The 15229-nt window shown below is 52.8% G+C and overlaps 1 protein-coding gene across 3 annotated transcripts in view; it reads left to right on the plus strand.

The window, feature by feature from the left end:
- The first annotated feature begins 3805 nt into the window (after positions 1-3805).
- Positions 3806-15229, plus strand: part of CUEDC1 (CUE domain containing 1) — an 83240-nt gene continuing 71816 nt past the window's right edge. The window contains exon 1 of one of the 3 annotated variants that reach the window (XM_042966533.1): positions 3806-3826. The gene's annotated coding sequence lies outside the window, so the exon portion shown is untranslated. The remainder of the gene's footprint in view (positions 3827-15229) is intronic. The other 2 variants (XM_042966530.1, XM_042966532.1) reach the window with 2 other exon arrangements.

The raw sequence follows: 15229 nt of genomic DNA on the forward strand, positions 1-15229 counted from the left end.
TTTCCACCTTGGACCTGACTAAGCTTCAGTGATGCTAGAAGGCTTCTCTTTAGGGCAAGAGAATGGGCTGTTTCCCAAGCCGCAGCCACGTGTTCTTGTCCACGATTTGTGCCCCAGCATTTGTCTGGGGCTGCGGAAATCCCAGAAGGGCAATGTCTGGTTTTCCCTGGGGTCCAGTTGGAACCCGCTCTTTCCAAGCCTGAGCCCCACAGCTCAGCCTCACCCTCATTGCAGAGGTGGGACACAGCGGATATGCTCCCACTTATCTGTGCTTAGTATAACCACAGACTTGGCAAGAAGCTTTCCTCACCTTCCCATTTGCTCAGTGGGAACAGCAAGTGGTCTTGACTGTCCTAGCTTGGGGGTAAGGGGCAAGGACAGGAAAGGGGAGGGACTGGAGTGTAGGCGAAGGGCAGGCTGGGAAGGGCCTCCCGAAGGAGTTCAAATTTTATTCTCCAAGCAATGGGTTGTCATTCGTATCTTTTCAACAAGACAGAGACATCACCAGTCTAAGCTTTAGAAAATAACCTGCCAGCATCGAGAAGGATGGATTGAAAGTCAGGAGCCCTGGTGGCACCAGCAGAACAAGGGCAGAGCCGTGGGAATGCAGAGGGGGCACATTCCAGAGACATTCAGGAAGTAGAAAGCCCTGAATTCGCAGCATATGAACTTGGTAGCTCATATGAATGGGAGGTGCCCTTCTTCAGGACAGAGAGTTCTGGCGAAGGAGGATGTGGAGTTCACGGCTTCCAGGCTTGCCACGCTGAAGATGAGGTGGTTCTGCGCCAGGCTGTCCAATGGCAGTTACACATTCCAGGCAGGAGCTCAGGAGAGGGAGTGGGGACCCCAGAATGGGTCATCACCCCAGACAGCTGGCGGCAGACGCCGTGCTACTATCATCAGTAACGATGCTAGCCGTCACTGCACATTTTGATGTGCCAGGCAGTGGTCTGGGCGCTTCACATGCGTGGATTTGTGTAAACCTCACCCCGATCTTTGGAGGTTGTGAGCTCCAAATTCAGGTGAGGAAAACAGGCCCAGAGAAAGTTCAGTAACTGCCCTAAAGTCATGCAGCACGCAAGTGGGGGGCAATCGGGGCTTGGTACCTGCTCCACTCTAGCCCCACTGGGAGAACATCTTGGGAGTTGTGGGATTTAAGGAAAAGGCAAGAGGACTGTACCCTGGAGAAGCCCCTGGGGCAGGCAGGGCTGAAGAAAGGAAGGAGCTGGTAGGAAAACAAAGGTGGGAAGCCACGGGGTGGGAGTCATTTCAGGGTGTTAACTGCCCCTGGAATGCTGGGGGCAGGGTCTCAACTGCAGGATCCAAGGGGGATTGAGGGATTAGACAGCGTGTCTGGTTTCTTTCTGGAGAAGTTTATTGAGCTATCGAGGAATGGGCAAGAGAGAACCAGGGCAATGGCCGGAGGGCAGGGCAGGGTTACAGGCTTCTTAAAAAGGGGGGCATCCCTCAGGTTTGAAGGTATGAAGCAGAGAAGGGGAGAAAGAACCGATGGAGCCTCCTGGAGCGTGGGGGTTGTGCCTGAGAGCATATGTCATCCTCTGAGCTGAGCAGGGACAACAGGGGCCCAACCCAGGGCAGAAGCTGGGGGAATAAGGTGGGGGTGGGGTGGAGGAGGAAGGAACAGGACTTGGTAACCAATAGAATATAGGGCAAGGGACACTTGAGATCTGAGGTTTCCAGCTGCCAAAGAGGAGGAGGAGGAGGATTGGACAGGCAAAGGCTCCGAGTTCGATTTTAGCCTCCTTGCCTGTGAGGTGTCCGAGGGACCTGCAGGCCTGGCCTGGGAGCCTCTGGGCCCTTATGGCTCAGAGGCAGTGGTAGGAGTGAGGGAAGTTACCCAGGGTGGGTATCAGAGGCAGGGGAGGGGTCTGAGGAAAAGCTTCCAGAAAGACAGCCCTGAAAGGAAGGATAAGGTAGCAATGCCCAAGAAGTGTCCTTCAATGAAGAGCATCCATTCGAGTGACTGATTTCATTTGATGACTGTATTAATAGCGTATTAAAAGATTTTATGAACACTCAGGGGCAAATGCAAATAGCGGTATCTCCAAGTCTGCGGATGCGTTTTCCGGGCTCTGCAGGTGACAGGGAGGAACTGCAGAAGCATCTTGCAAGTAGGCAGAAAAGTGAACCGCACTGTGGGCTGGAATAAGGTAACACTCATGATGACATAATCTAGAAGACCCGCAAAGAGGATCAATCCCAAGCTCCCAGTTACAACTTCAGGACAGGAGCCAGGAGGCAGTTGGTCTAGATTAAGGGTCTTTGATCTGGGGTCTAGGGACTACCTCCTGAGGTTTCAAGCAACCCCCCCCCCCCTCCCGGCAAGGGCATGTACCACCAAGTGAAGGAGCATGAGGTGGGGTGTGGGGTGGAGAGGAGATCCTCAGAGGGTCTGGGCACCCCACCCTGGAGCTGTACTCCAAATGCTAACCTGATGTTGGACCTCCCCAAGGAGGGTGTGGTTCTGAGGTTTCTCCTCCTCACAAGTTCCCAACTTGCTAAAGAAACCTTCCCTTGACATGCAAATGATGGAAACACACGGTGTCTGGGGCACTCTGGTTTGTGGTTTTTACCATCAGATGTCTCTGTGGCTGAGCAGGTTGACTTGTCTCAGCAGAGCTAGGGGGAAGCCCTCAGAGGAAGAGGGGAGAGGGGCTATTCCCTGGAGTCTGGGCCCACATGGGAAGTGGGCCTCCAAGGCAGGCTGTGGAAGAGGAGGGTGCAGACCCTTCGCAAGCTGTCGGGGGCGGGGCTGGAACTGCACCCTCCTCAGACCTCCTATGTAGCTCCTCTTCAACGCAGAATACTGGGCTGTCGCCACCTGCCCCCGCCCCCCCCCCCCCCGCCCCGGCCCCACACTGGAGTTTGAAGCCAAACCACATGAAAAAGAATAGTCAAATCTGATCTCCCATTTATTGGACAAGTTCTTCTGTGGAAAATCTTCTCAGGGCTCAGAAGCCCCCAAAAGTGACCGGGGATGCTGGGAGATGGGGAGATGGCAGGAGGTATCTGATGATGTGATGTGATGGATAACCGCTTTGATCTCCTGACCCCCTCCTCACCATCTCCTCCGACCTCGGCATTTTGTTTCCTTCCCGGAGCCCTAGCTTCCCAGGGGCCACCCTTCCCCCACACCGCAGCTGTCCCAGGCCCAGATGTGCGTCGTCCACCCTCTGCACCCGCCCGGGCAGCTCTGCTCTTAGGTGGCCCTCCGAGCCACGCGCTCGGGTCCCCGCCCCACCCCGGCCCGTCTCCGGGAGCGCCTTCCCGGCGCCGGTCCCCGAGCAGGGAGGGGCAGGACGCCCCGCACCCCACTAGCCGGGGGAGACCGAGGCTCCTAGCTCACGCCCTCCGGCCCGCCGGTGGGGGCTCACGGCGGCTGGTGCGGGGGCGACGCAGGGGAGACCCCGCCAACCGTCCCCGGAGTCCCCCAGCCCCGCGACTGTGCCGCTTCCCGCCCCCCCCCCATTCCGGCTTCCCTCCTCTCTCGGAGGGGGTCGGGCCTCCGAGCGGGTCTGGGGGCGCCGCGGCCTGGCCGGCGCCCCGCCCGCGGTCCCGCTCCTCCCCGCGCGGCCCCACTTGTGGCCCCGCCGGCGGCCGCGCAGGGACAGCTGCATTTCTCGCCGCCCGCCGCTAGGAAGCTGGCCTCGCCTCGCATTCTCCGCCTCCCGCGCCCCAGCCGCGCCGCCGCGCCGGGCCCGCCGCCGCCACCGCCGCCACCGCCGCCGGCGCGGGATCGCGGCCCCTCCCCCGCCCGCCGGCCCCTCGGGCCCGCGGGGCAGCGGACGCGCGTGGCGGCTGCTCGGTAAGACCCTCCCTTCGCTCCCCCGCGCGAGCCGGCTCCGGCCCGGCCCGGCGGCCCCACCTTCTCGGGCGCCGATCGCCGCGGCGCCGCTGGGAGGGCCGGGCCGGCGCGAGTTTGATTCCCGGCGCTGCCGCCGCGGCTTCCCGGGAGCCCGCGCCGCCCCAGCCGCGTGCGCCGGGTCGCGGCCCTCGCCTCCTCCCCGAGCCCCCTCCTCACCCAGGCCGTGGGCGCGCGAGGCGGGCGGGCACCGGGGGGCGGGGAGCGGGGAGCGGGGCTCGGGGCTCGAGGGGTGGTCGCGGGCGGGCGGGCGGCGCCGGGATGGGCTGCGAGGCCTCCCTGAGCCGGCGCCGCCCTGAGCCCCTGCCCCGGCCGCTCCCCCTTTTGTGTGGGCGCCCCTCGCAGCGCTGCCCGGGCCTGGGGGCGCTGGCTGGCGGGGGGCGCCTGCTGAGGGCAGAGCTCCTCCTAGGAGGAGGGGAGGCTGGCTTCCCGTCCCCGCCGATGTCACAGGTCGGCTCAGCCTTTTCTGGTCCCACCCGGTCCCCTGGGAGCTGCATCTCCCGGTGGCTCGCTAGGGAAAGTTCAGAACGCACTGTCCCCGCCCCTGCTCCCCCGCCCCTCGGCTCGGTATGCCCCGGGCTCTAAGCTCCAGGGGGTTGGTGTTGGCGTTTATTCATTCTTTCCTCTTCAGTTTCTCCTTGCATTGTTGCCTTACACCCGGCACTGGCTTGGCCTTTTCTTTTCTCCTTAAAAGAAGTTTTGGCTGCAGGAAATTTTTACTGAAATGAAATTCCTGGAGAGGGACTTGTTTTAGGGGAAAGGAGGTTTTAGATTTTCCTTTATTTTATTAATTTTATTATATGTGTGTGTGTGTGTGTGTGTGTGTGTGTGTGTGTACATTCACACACACACACACACACACACACACACACACACACACATATGTATGTATTTTGGTGAGAGTGAGGGGAAAGACTGGGAGTTTAGATGTAAGATGTCCTAGAGGTGGTACGGGATGCAAGGAGACCATCTCACTCCCCACCTGGCCCTGAGGCAGGAACACCACCCCACATGGGGAATAACCTTGCCTGTTGGTTATTCTGAGCATCCTGAGCCACCTGGTCCTGCAGAAAGGACTCAGGGAGATGTTCTGGGCCTCTCATGCTCTTTCTCTGGCAGGCATGCTCATCTTTACCGCCTGGTGGAGTTAGCCATGTATGCCTGAAGAAGTGAGGGACACAGGGAATTCTCATGGAGGAGGTCACCTTACCATGAGATTTGGCCCCTTTGTGGAATCAAGTGTGAAACTGGGCCCTCTCTGTTGTCAGGGGTCGATGCCATTGGGACCTCTATTTTGAATGGAGGGTGGCATCTCTGGGATGGAGAGAGAAACCTGGCTCACGTCACCAGGAGGCTGAAGGGTGTGTGCAGGAGGGTTGGGTTTGAAATCCGCCTGTCCCCTTTCTGCTGCTGGAAGGAGCAGGAGACAAGGGAACAGGAGTGGTGCATCAGGCCTGGGCACATCCTTAAACAGGAGAGAGAACTTGGACAACTAGGATGGCCCAGCAGTGGTAACATGACTAGGGAGGGGACTTGGGGCCAGAGGCTGGGGTCATGGACCCCTTTGAGAATCTGGTGAAAGCCCCAGCTCCTGCTGTCTCCAAAGTGCACGTGTGCAGGGACACATTTTGTATACGCTATAACGATGTTACCATACCCTTTGGAACTGGAACCCCTTGGAAGACCCCTGATCTACAGTCTCGGTCCAGCAAAGTCCATTCAGAACGGTTCTCTCCTTTGTGGCCAGTCAGTGAATAATCCCAGTGTGCGAAGAGTAGACTTCTCAGGAGGTCGTTTCTCATGACCTTCTCATGCAACTTTGGGCGTGTGGCCACGGTGACCTGGAAACTCTGGACCAGAGCCCAGCTCCCTACAGTCAGCCAGAGGATGGGGGCAGATGGCTGGGGCAGGGGGCTTCTCCAGGGGCTGTCTGTGTGGCGAGAAGGCTCTAGGCGCTGCGTGGGGGCCACAGTTCTATCGGATTAGAGGCAAGTATAATTTCACTGGGTATGGAGCCAGGCGCTTTAAGAGCCCCAGCTTATTCTTGGCGAAGAGGGCTTGAGGTGGAAGGAGGAGCTTCAGTGGAGAGTGCAAGTGTGAAAACACTGCCCCTCTTGAGGAGTTTTGGGGCACCATTGTCCAAGGCCAGGATCCAGGTACTGTAGGTTCCTTTGGACTTTAAACGACAGTGGGGGGCCCAGAGGAGACAGATGTCACCGACCCCAGTGCACCCCAGGAGGTGTGGCCTGCCTTTGGTTTCTTAACCAAAGTGCCCTAGTTTGGCTGCTCAGGTGTTCGTGGCACCTACGCTTGCTGTCGGATCTAGAAGGGCCTTTAGTAGGGGTTGCCATCTCTGACTTCTCTGCTTTGGTGTTGAGAAGCACTTCTGAGGCTCAAGTGCCCCGAGACAGTGGTAGCTCATGGGCATTTTGCTTTATTTAAGTAGCCAGCACAGTGTTTGGGGTACAGCAGTACCCACACTTGTTCCCTCCAGAGCTTCCTACATTTCCTCAGGAGTATTCTAAAGCCTTGGGGGCAGGAAGCTGGAGTCAGGCAGGGGTCACCTCTAACTATGCAAAATGGCCCAGAGGAGGAGATGCCTCCATTTCATTGACTCTGACAGGCTCCTTTGCTTACAGGAAGAGACACAGGAGGCCTTGGAGACGCCATAGTCCAAGTCCCTGAATTTGGGACTTGGAAGTTGTCTTGGTGAGATGTCAGGGTCCTGTGGCAGTGACTAAAATTTCACATTCACTGCTGCTGCCCTGGATAGCACTGGCGAGTTGAGGATGCTGGTTGTGGTGGCTCACTCAGTGCTTCTCTGATCTCTGCCTTCAGCCTCCCAGTGAGCACGTCTGATCTGTCACAGCAGTTATAATGGGCTCCTAATAACGCGGCTATTACGCTTATTTTTAATTTTTGGTTTTTTGTTTTTTTTAGAGAGTGCACATGAGTGGGGGAGGGACCGAGGAGCGGGGGAGACTCTCATGCAGGCTCCACGCTCAGTGCGGAGCCGGACACGGGGCTTGATCCCACGACTCAAGGATCATGACCTGAGCGGAAACCAAGAATCGGACGCTCAACTGACTGAGCCACCCACAGGGGCCTCTCTTATTATTTTTAAAACAGGTCATAAATGGCAAATGCTATAACAATGCCTGTAAACAGAAACTCCCTTGTAAAATGTGGCCTTTCCATTTCTGTTATGGTGGCACCAAGTGTCTCTGAGGAATGATTGGTGAGATAAAGAAGTTCCAGCTCCCTCTAACCTCCTTCCCCCAGAGGCAGCTGGGGCCCTTTGGTGTCCTCCTCCCACCCCTTAGCTCAGTGGTTTGGAGCATAGGATCCGAAGTTAGAGTCCCAGCCCTCTCTCTTCCTCTCTGATTTTATAAGTGCCTGCCTCAGTCTCTCAGCTTTAGAAAGCGTGGAAGGAGAACTAATGTGTATGCCAAAGAATAAATGTTCTTTAGTGTAGAAGCTATTAGTACTATTATTTTTGTTAACTTTTTTTTAATGTTTATTTATTTTTGAGAGAGGGTGTGCGGCAGTGGGGGAGGGGGAGAGGGAGAGGATCCCAAGAGGCCTCTACGCTGACAGCAGCTACCCCATGTGGGGCTCGAACTCACAAACCACAAGATCATGACCTGAGCCAAAGTCCAACGCTCAATGGACTGAGCCACCCAAGTGCCCCTATTATTACTGTTATTATTTCTGCACATGGGTGCTAATGTTCTGAGGCTCCTTGTTGTTAAGGAAAATCTTTGGTAAAGATTTTACAGTCTAAAGTCTGTAGAGGTGGAAGCTGGCTTTAGGAGGAGTAGGATGAAGTGTGTTCAGGCTTTTAAATTATGAGCAAAGGGTTCTGCATGGTGGGGAGATGGGAGCCTGAAATGTCAAGGGTGATGATAGAGAAGCATAGTTGGGTACAGAATGACTCAGCATCTGTAGCCCTGCTGTGGAACCGACTCTTCTCCCTTCTTTTTGGGTAAGAGAATAAGCTGATGAGAGTAGGGGAGTTGGGAAAGGGTCATAATAAGGTAGGAGAGTTGCATGACTTTTATGTTGATGCTAACATTGGTTCTGGAGAAAGGGAGTGTAGCGGGGGTGGGGGGCAGGCCCCCTATGCAGTCAAGAGTGAAAGCTGCAAGGTGGAGGGGGTTTCAGGAAGGAATAGATCTGCTGAATAATTCCAGCACTCCCTGAGCACTTGCTATGGCTCAAAGCCTGTTCCAGGTGCTTCTCACGGATCAGCTCATTTAATTCTCACAAGACTCTATGAGATGTCAGATCTGTTTTTCAGTTAAGAAACAGAGACGTAAAGAGGTTAAATAACTTGCCCAAGATCACATGTCTAGAAGGTGGTAGAGCCAGGATTTGAATCCAAGAGGCCTGTCTCTGTAGAGCTTACATCCTTAGAGAAATTCTGGGCTAGGGGTGGAGAGAGGCGAGGACGGTGGGGCTGGGGCTAAAGGCCTTCGTGCTCTGCTGGAAGGGCAGCCCAGGCCACATTCAGACATCACCAGAAGGTGCCTGGAGTGTTCAGTCTGCCGAGAACCGCTGGCCAAGTGCCAGGCACTCTGCTGGGGCTGACCCCCCGTACAAAGGTCATTGAGGCCCCTGCCTGCAAGATGCCTGTGGTCTTGTAGGGGAGACAGGTTAGCCCAGAACTCCACGGCAAGCACTGCTATGAGACAAAGCACTGCAGAGGGGACGCTCTACCGTCCAGAAGAGCTGGGGTGGGGAAGGCTGCCTGCAAGAGAGGGCACTTGAGCCGAGTGAGAGCAAAGGTGGCCGCTGTCTCCAGGACATCACTCTCCCACTCTGTGAACTTTGATTAGAACCGAGGGTCAAATTTTCTGGATCCTGCAACACCCTGGCTGGGGTGAGGCAGGAACTGGGAAGTGCAGTTGGCTTCCTTGATGTCTTTGTGGTTTTTAAGAGTCATCTCCTGTAATGCTTGCAGTGAACTTGCTGAAGAAGAAATAGAAATCTTCTAAGAGTTACTGCCCAGAGGGGCACCTGGCTGGCTCCGTCGGTGGAGCATGCAACTCTTTTTTCTTTTTAAGTTTATTTAATGAGAGAGAGAGAGAGAGAGAGAGAGGGCAGGGGAGGGGGAGAGAGATAAAAGAGAGAGAGAGATTCCCAAGCAGGTTCTGCTTTGTCAGCACGATGCGAAGCCGGATGTGGGGCTCGAGCTCATGAACTGTGAGATCATGACCTGAGCAGGAATCAAGAGTTGGATGCTTAGCCCGCTGAGCCACCCAGATGCTGCTGGAGCATGCGACTCGTGATCTCGGGGTTGTAAGTTTGAGCCCCACGTTGGGTGTAGGGATTACTTTAAAAAAAAAAAAAATAGAGTTACTGCTCAGAGCACAGTGATTCACTCCTGTCTCTCCGAACTTAGAAGCAGAACCAGAGGCAAATGAACGTAAGCTGTGGAGGAAGGACTCGAGTAAGGGATGAGGAAAACGTTCCTTGCAGATAGGATGTGAGATGTGAGAACAAGTGACTCATAGGAGCAGAGGGGAATGGCCTCCCCTGAAGGTCTTTAGAAATGGGAACGAGTTTCATTTGTCTTGGTGGTTTCAGAGATTTCATCTGGAGACAGGAAGACGAAGTAGAGGCCCCTAGAGGTCTGTGTCAGCTCAGCGATAGGAGGGTGAAAGGAGCTGGAATTTCTGAGCTAGAAGATGGCTCAAATCTGGCCTAGGTCCTTATTTTGCCGTAACATGGAGCGGCTCATCCATTAGTCAGTGAGCCGGGACACGAGGCACATCTGCCCAACAGCTGGGGTCTTGCCCTGCGCTGATCCCAGTCAGAGGGGATGCTTACCGGGAGTGCCCACGGGGTGGGGTCCAAGCCTTGTGACGAGGCCTGCGGGAAACCCGCAAGGAGTTGACCTTTGGGCTGTTGGCACTAGAGAAAAGCATCAGCTGTGCTCAGATGCTTCTGAGGATGCCTGTTCCCTGCTGGAGCTACTGGGTCATCCAGGTCACCCTGCTGGCCTGGCACCCAGGAGAGCTTTGGGTGCACATTTGGCGCCTTTGGCGAACCTTGCCGAATGAAAAGTAAATAGCAGAAGTCATTACTCTTTTGCCATACACTTGTTGGGCCAGCACCCTTGTCCTTGCACTTCTGTGTAGCATAGGCCGACAGTAGAATCATTGTCTAATCCCCCCAGGCGCAGAGAAAGGTGTCCCAAAGCGTGCTGGGGCGAGGGGAATTGACACAACACAGTTTAGGATCTTCCTCAAAACTTACAGTTCTTTGAAAGAACATCAAGGGCTGACGTTATGTTCATTTATAATGACCTGCTTTTTTCGTTTGCTTTGGGTTTGTCATTGATCCTAGCACAAAAGTAAAGGCTGAATTTTCCAAATTGAGAAAAAGCATAAGGATATAGTGATCTAAACTGCATTCAGCAAGAGGGCCACAGAGATCTCTGAAGAGAAACAAGGCTTGCTCTCAGAAGGGAATCTGATTAAGAATGAGCCAACGGGCGCTCGGGTGGCTCAGTCGGTTAAGCGTCCAACTTCGGCTCAAGTCGTGATATCACGGTTTGTGAGTTCGAGCCCTGCATCGAGCCCTGCACTGGCAGTGCAGAGCCTGCTTGGGATTCTCTCCCTCCCCCTCTCTCTCTGCCCCTCCATAACTTGTGCTCTCTCTGTCAAAATAAATAAATTTAAAAAAAAATAAAGAATGAGCCAAATATGAACAGATGCTGAACAGTGGCTTTGAAATACTGGGTGGTGGGCTTCACTTGCTGGGATCAGTTTAAATGGACTCATGCAAATTAAAACAAAGCAGCAACAGAAATCACTCTGCCTCCTCCTCTAACCTTGTTGTTCCTTGTTTGTTAAGGAAGCAGTAGGTACTAGGGGGCCATTCTCCAGAGCTCTGGTTTGGAGCTCTGTTGAGAAGATTTTCAGTGGTCATGTAGGGTGATCAGGCATAGGAAATGATTTCATTTTGTTCAGGTCTGAGATTAGTTTCGGTTTCAGGCTGTGCCAGGAGCTGAGAGAGCCAGCGAGCTCGGGCGAGCGGCGGGAGGGGTGAGCTGGGAGAGAGCCTCCCCGCTGGCCGCGTGTGGGCCCGTGGTAAGGTGGCCAGACAGGGAGCCCCTGGGTTGCGCAGGGAGAGGAAGAAGATGAATCAGAGATGGAGTCGGGCTAGGAAGCCGTGGAGGGTCTGTGTGTCTGGGGACTGGGATGTGTGATGAGGAAGGGAGTGTATGAAGATATCAACAGGAGTGTGTAGGACACAACGTTGCGCAGTTACCTGACTGCTGAGCCACCGGGCTGGGTGGTCACAGGGAAGCTGTGAAACACATTACCTGCGTCAGGTGGATTTTCCACGAGCAGGTGTAGACCTGAGAGGAGAGCAGGTGTAAGTATGCCACAAGGCCTACGCACACCTTGGACTGACATCCTTGAAACTAGCCCCCACTGTGCACATTTTCTTGCATTTGACTTTCCTTAAAAAAAAAAGAAAAAAGAAGAAGAAGTCAAATTAAGGTTTGCGTGCTGACAGTTGAGAATTAGCAGACCCTAGCAAGTTTGGGGGTGTCCTGTAAGAACTTCAAGCTGTCATTTTTCCAGAGACGGTTTGGGGCCTGTCTGGTTGTTTTACAGGGTATCATTACCCTGGAAAACCAGGAGTTCTCCTCCGCTGGTGGGATCTGGGGAAGGCACACACAGATGTTTCAGTCCATCTTAGCAGTCCCACCACATCATTGCATTTTATTTCTCCAAGTCATAAATTCATTTTATTTCTAAAAGAGAGAATCTTTTAGATTCTGGCTGACTCAGTTGGTAGAGCATGTGATTCTTGATCTTGGGGATGTTGGTTTGAGCCCCACACTGGGTGTAATGATTACTTAAAAAAATAAAATCTTTTAAAAAAATTTTTAAATGTTTTATTTATTTTTGAGAGAGAGAGAGAGAGAGAGAGAGAAAGAGAGACAGAGCATGAGCGGGGGAGGGGCAGAGAGAGAGGGAGACACAGGATCTGAAGCAGGCTCCAGGCTCTGAGCTGTCAGCACAGAGCCTGATGGCAGGGGCTTGAACTCACGGACCACAAGATCATGACCTGAGCTGAAGTCAGATGCCTAACCAACTGAGCCACCCAGGTGCCCCAAAATCTTTTTTTTTAAAGTTTATTTCTTTATTTTGAGAGAGATAGAGCGTGAGCAGGGGAGGAGCAGAAAGAGAGAGGTAGAGAGAGAGAATCCCAAGCAGCCTTCGTGCTGTCATCACAGAGCTGAATGCGGGGCTCGAACTCATGAACCGTGAGATCATGACCTAAGCCGAGATCAAGAGTTGGATGCTTAACCGACTGAGCCACCCACATACCTCCCCCAAATAAAAATCTTTAAAAATAAATAAATAAGAGAGAATTACTGAATTTCGTTTATTTATAAAGTTTATTTATTTATTTTGAGAGAGAGCAAGCAAGCAGAGGAGGGGCAGAGAGAATCCCAAGCAGGCTGTGCACTCTCAGCCCAGAGCCCCACGTGGGGCTCGAACCGGGAACCACAAGATCATGACCTCAGCTGAAACCAAGAGGCTTAACTGACTGAGCCACCCAGGTAGCCCTTGAGGATCACTGAATTTTAAAGCCAGAAAGGATTTCGAAGCTCGCCCAGCCCGTTCCTGGAAGAATTTGTGATCCTGGGTTGTTAAGGCAGCTCAGAAAGACCTATGGTATGTGGTTAAGAACATGAGTTTGAACGCCGCCTCTGCAGTCGCTGTTGGGTTTTTAGGGCAAGTTAGTCTCTCAGAATCTTGGTTTCCTGACCCACACAATGAGGGTATCGCTGTTCCCTAATAATTGCTAATGAGAATCAAATACTTAATGGTTTTTTTAACTTTTTTTTTAAAGTTTATTTTTATTTTTGAGAGAGAGAGAGCGCAAGGGGGGGGGAGGAGCAGAGAGAGAGGGGGACAGAGGCTCTGAAGCAGGCTCTGCACTGACAGCAGAGGGTCTGATGCGGGGCTCAAACCCATGAACCGTGAGATGGTGACCTGAGCCGAAGTCGGACGCTTAACGGACTGAGCCACCCAGGTGCCCTGTGAATCAAATACTTACTGAGTCCTTAGCGCAAGGCTTAGCATATTTGCAAGTTAGCATATTTGCTAACACGTAAGTGTTAGCTGCTGTTGCTGGTGCCAGTTGTTGTTTGTGTTATCATTTCGTGAAATGACGTGGTAGTTGGTGGTAGGGCCAGGGCTACATGTGAAACGCTTTTCATTGCTAGCTCTCCAGCATGGCCAGAAGGTGACTTCATCAGTCTTGATATACGACGTGAAGAGCATTCATGGAAGCGCATGTGTAGAAATCTTGTAACGAGCGTTCATAACAGAGCTAGAAGAGATGGGCTTAATCCATTGATTAGATACAATTAAGAGTTTGGGCAGGAGCATATGCTTACCAAATAATTTGTTTCCACAAATATCATTTACTCGTGTTTGGAGGTTTCCTAAATGCCAGCTTGGTTACCTCTGCTGGAAAGGTTGGTGTGTTTTTTGATGTTTTTGTGGAAGAGTTCGTCTCAAACTGGAAACCTCCATTTCGATGAGTTGTGGCGGCAAGTGAGGCTTTGGGCGTAATGGAAATATTTCTGTAGCCTGGCTGCTATTTATCAAGGGTGAAGACAGTGCGTGTTTAAAAAAACTATGGGCTTGGCAGAAGTCCACACGGCTTAGGCCAGGCCTGCATAAATGTGCTCCCAAATGATTTGCACTGACCTTTTTTGCAAATCGCTGACAGCCTAGGAGCCTCCCGAGGGAGCCCTTTTAGTCTGAAACATTATTGAGGCCCGTACAAGCCTCCGCCGTGAGTGGTCTTTTGACACCTCTGACGGGGTGGCACCTTCTCCTAAGGCCGCTTTGGTGTGTTTTCTTGGAATATGAAAACAAATGGAAATTGATTTTGTTTGGCAAATCCTGCACCCTTCCCTTGAGATACTGCCACTCTCTGGGGGCTACGGAACTGAAATCTGTTTTTGATGCTGATCCATGGCACTTCTTAAATTTCTGTGCCTGAGGGAGGGAGCGTGAGAAAGTGTGAAGCTCGTCAGCGTGTCATTTGGAGTCCAAGACCAGAGGTCCGGTCTCACCCCTGCCATGAATGGACCGTGTCGTTCTGAGCAGATCACCTAACTTCTTGGTTTGTACTTTTCTTGAGGTTAAGCTATTGTTACACCCACAACAACAAATGCCTATTGAGCACATCTGCTAAACAGAGCTGTGAATAATAATCCCTATCGCGCAGGATCGTTGTGATGGTCCAGTAATAACAGCTAGCATTTATTACATGCCTGTTGCCTGCCAGCCACCTTCTTAAGCACATTAATTTATTTACTCAGCCCTAGACGAGTATGGTATTATCACCACTTTACTGAGGCACAGAGGGTTGAATCAACTCGCCCGAGATCCTTCATCTAGTTAGTTGAGGAAGTGGGACGCGAACCCAGAAAGCCAGGCTGCTGAGTCTGTAGATGGTGTTTACAAGAGGGCTTTATTCTGTGGTAGCGTTGGACTTTTTATTCTTTCACTGCTCCTCTTCTTTTATTTGAGGAGCCGAGGGAGGGATAAGCTGAGCCTGGAGGTAGATTAAGTGTACAGATCACAGTGTTGGAAAGAATGAGGGGACGGAGCATATGAGAGCTTTTTTTGGAGTTATAGGGAAACAGCTGCTTCTAAGTTTGGGACAGAGTTGAGGAGAGCGCAGGGACAGAGAAGGACGTTTTCTGGGTGGATTTTTACTATCTGCCATGAGGGAGTGCACCGTCTATGGATTTAAGAGCCACGTGCCTCTTTCCCCTTCTATCACATTTTATCTGGAAGCCTGTCTTTCAATTCCAACTCAGCCCTCAGCTGTGACAACTATAGAAACTTAGAAAACGAGCCAAGGATAGTGAATTCTTGGGACGTGAAAGGAAAGGTGAAGCAAGGGCTTTTTAGTGAATTTCTTCCTTGTTACCAGATTTCTATCAAGGACTTATGGGGATGAGCCATAGAGTGGCTTGCGTTTAATGAAGAGAAGATTGGAAACTTGGGTGACTTCCTTTTTTCTCATGAATCGACTTAATAAGGGACTGAATCATCCTATTAGCTATCGTCCTGGAAAAGAAAAAAGAAAGGAGAGAGCAAGAGAGTGGGATGGCATTTGACCAAAACCAGAAGCCTTCTGTGGCAGTCTCCCCAGACAGAGGCCAGGCGGACACGAGGGGCCTTGAGGTTCAAGCCAAGGCTGAGGTCCCTCCAGGGGCTCTGGGAAGAGCTCCCAGCTTCCTGTCACTGCCACCCTCAGCCCTTGCCATCCCTGTGAGGCTCTGGGGAATGA

The sequence above is a fragment of the Panthera tigris genome, chromosome E1 (genome assembly GCF_018350195.1).
Source record: "Panthera tigris isolate Pti1 chromosome E1, P.tigris_Pti1_mat1.1, whole genome shotgun sequence".
Classification (NCBI taxonomy): domain Eukaryota; kingdom Metazoa; phylum Chordata; class Mammalia; order Carnivora; family Felidae; genus Panthera; species Panthera tigris.